This window comes from Schistocerca gregaria, chromosome 2 (assembly GCF_023897955.1).
Source record: "Schistocerca gregaria isolate iqSchGreg1 chromosome 2, iqSchGreg1.2, whole genome shotgun sequence".
NCBI lineage: Eukaryota > Metazoa > Arthropoda > Insecta > Orthoptera > Acrididae > Schistocerca > Schistocerca gregaria.
This window is the reverse complement of record NC_064921.1, coordinates 12,634,398-12,637,863: the sequence shown is the minus strand read 5'-3', so window position 1 is coordinate 12,637,863 and position 3,466 is coordinate 12,634,398. Positions and strand designations below refer to the sequence as shown.

Below are 3,466 nucleotides of genomic sequence, written 5' to 3'. Positions count from 1 at the left end.
ATTTACTTTGTTTGTTCTGCTGCTCAGTTTCCTGTTAGTGAGAGGTAGCACAAAAACCCTTGGTAATGAAAAATACTGAACATGAGATAAGAAAACTTGAGCTAGTTCTGTTTAACATTCATCTTGAAACTGAAATAAATTTCTTGTAATTTCATGTTTTGAATAGTACATCCTCTTTACTTGCTCCCTGCCTATATACATAAGACAAATAAATACAGATTTCCATTTTTAAGGCTATTTCACATTACATCAAAATCATCTCACACTTCCCTTCTATTGCCACCCATTGGACTCGTCTAGAAATGTGCAAAACATACCTTCTAATATTATACTCTCTCTCTCTCTCTCTCTCTCTCTCTCTCTCTCTCTCTCAAATGGCAATGTCTCTGATGCTCACATAAGAAAATAGGACATTATGATAATTTGTAGTTTCTAATCGTGTTTAAATATTGAAATTTTTCTGTGTGCTGCATTTGTATGATGGAGCACACATGTTCCCTCATGGTTCACGTAGAATAAGAAACAATATGGCATTTTGTTTGTGTTGAGACAAGCAACAAACATATTTTGTCCAACGCTGGATTACAGCATTGATCTGTTTCCAGACATCATTCTACCTATAATGGAGAAAAATTGCAACTGCGGACTCTGCATTATGTAATACATACCATCCATCCTCCACACCCTGTTGTGAATGCCATTGGGACCCTAATTTGCCTCTTTATTGAACATGTTCACTTTAGTCACATTGTGTTTCTGCTATCATAATGTCAGCTTCTATCTCAGACAGCAGTGACTACAGAGATACACCTGGCCAAAATACAAAGAAGCTTAAAAATTGTCCACAGCCACTGCTCTGACAGTTTCCCAATTAAATGCTCGACTGCACCAAAAATGGAGTACAGTTCTATCAAACTGTACTCTTATTGATTATTTTGAAGCCTTCAGTTTCAACATTTCCTTTCCTCTCCATGTGATGTGAGACTCACCATTTGCCTGTCACAGAATCCAAATTAATATTGCAGTTGGATTTAGTATAAATGTTTTATTAGATTCTTGCAAAAGTTGTAACAGCAGTACCTGTAAGGATTGCCACACTTATTTATGATAGTTTTGCTGGTTACGCTGCATATCCACATTGAAATATGGTTCCTTTAGTTGCTGGATATAACATTTTGGATGTGTTGGAACTCCCATGTGAGTATGTTGTTTCTTCACTCAGTCACTGTTCCTCTCTGCAGTGTTGCTATGAATATGTGATAAGCTGTCATAGTATTTTTGCTTTATGATGCCATATGTCATTGATACCAATGTTACGCAGTCCACTTCAAGACAGCTAGACTACCTTCTTTGTAAATTAGACATACATTTCCGCATAGCACCTTAACACTTTCCACAGTGTGAAGTGGCTTTCGACAATTTGTTCACTATGAAACACACCAGACTCACTTGTTCTGTGTGTACAGCTACAAGTCAGTGAGGTTCATACACTGTTGCCAGTAGTGTCGGACACATTTTTTACAGGAGAATGCCAGTGATAGCTATTTGGATGTCTACAGTGCCATATTTCAATCACGTTTGCAGTCTGCTGTAGCCATGTGAACTGCAGTAGTTATTGACTGTAGTTTTGGGCTAACTGACCATGTGCTAATCAACACAAATTATGTATCCAGAATGAGATTTTCACTCTGCAGCGGAGTGTGCGCTGATATGAAACTTCCTGGCAGATTAAAACTGTGTGCCCGACCGAGACTCGAACTCGGGACCTTTGCCTTTCGCGGGCAAGTGCTTTACCAACTGAGCTACTGAAGCACGACTCACGTCCGGTACTCACAGCTTTACTTCTGCCAGTATCCGTCTCCTACCTTCCAAACTTTACAGAAGCTCTTCTGCGAACCATGCAGAACTATCACTTCTGAAAGAAATGATACGGCGGAGACATGGCTTAGCCACAGCCTGGGGGATGTTTCCAGAATGAGATTTTCACTCTGCAGCGGAGTGTGTGCTGATATGAAACTTCCTGGCAGATTAAAACTGTGTGCCCGACCAAGACTCGAACTCAGGACCTTTGCCTTTCGCGGGCAAGTGCTCTCCGCAGTATCCTTTCTTTCAGGAGTGCTAGTTCTGCAAGGTTTGCAGAAGAGCTTCTGTAAAATTTGGAAGGTAGGAGACGGATACTGGCAGAAGTAAAGCTGTGAGTACCGGACGTGAGTCATGCTTCGATAGCTCAGTTGGTAGAGCACTTGCCCGCGAAAGGCAAAGGTCCCGAGTTCGAGTCTCGGTTGGGCACACAGTTTTAATCTGCCAGGAAGTTTCGCAAATTATGTAGATTCACATAGAGAGAAAATGTCTATCCAAGACCTAACCAACAATGTACCTTGAACAATCTACCTGCACAAGTAATAAGCTGCCCAACAGGGTTGTGTGACTGAATAAAATTGAAAACGTGCTTGCTGGTCCTGCATCTTAAGTATCCGTGGGCACATCTTCAACATGTTAAATTTCCTTGACCTAACCTCTGGTGCAGCTATTACTGTGTTGGATTCTGAGATATTAACTCTGATGATAAATTATTCTAATGCAGCAATGTTGCGGGACAGGTTAGTACACCCGTAAATTGACAAATCTCATAAAATCATAGTGTATTGTTGAGGCCAGTGTCCTCCAGTTTTGTAGGAATATGTCATTACAACAGTTGCAAGAAGTTCAAAGTGCTTCAGTCAGCATTCCCACTGGTTTTGTGACCTCTACGGCATCCTATCAACATCACACTGCCAATACACAAGAAAGTGAGTCACCAATGAATTTAAAGTTGTAAGCTGCCACAACTTTGCTATACTACATGGCGTATGATTCCGGATTTCTGCCACATGGAACTACAAACTACCATGGCTCAACATTTTGGGACCTGTTTGTGATCAGTAACCTGTAATCTTATAGAACACTGTTAGTATTATACATGACATAATTTCTCCTACCCCCTAACTGAGACAGTATGTAATTTTATAATTAAAAAAATTGGTGTTTCTTCACTTGGATCATTATTCACTTTTTGTCAATCTCACTTTAATAAAATTTCACATCTACCTACTTGTCACTGCACCTGATTCCTATCTCCATCATTTCAGTTTACCAACTTATTAATGCTGAGGTGGGCATGTGCAGTGAGATGACATAGCACTGCCATGTTTCAAGGTGTCTGACTTACACTCAAATTCAGTTGATGTAAAGTTATTCATCTTTGTAAATTTTTTTTGCAGGTTCCGCAGAAGTTACCAATGGCACAGCTATTGGCAGGTGAGTTTTTAGCTTTCTTCCGTAGCATAATTACACTTTAAATTTGCAACTTCAATATTTTCTTATGTGGTAAATTATTTTTCATCATTTCCTTTGACATTATTTCTTCATTGATGATGTGCTACAGTATTTCATTAAAACAGTTTTTTAAAATTGTATACTTTGACTT

The 3,466-nt window shown here is 39.4% G+C and overlaps 1 non-coding gene across 1 annotated transcript; it reads left to right on the top strand.

Moving 5' to 3' along the window:
• Positions 1-2,215: 2,215 nt before the first annotated feature.
• On the top strand, positions 2,216-2,290 carry Trnas-cga (transfer RNA serine (anticodon CGA)). Its single transcript has one exon. It is a non-coding gene; the product is annotated as a tRNA-Ser (tRNA).
• The last annotated feature ends 1,176 nt before the right edge of the window (positions 2,291-3,466 follow it).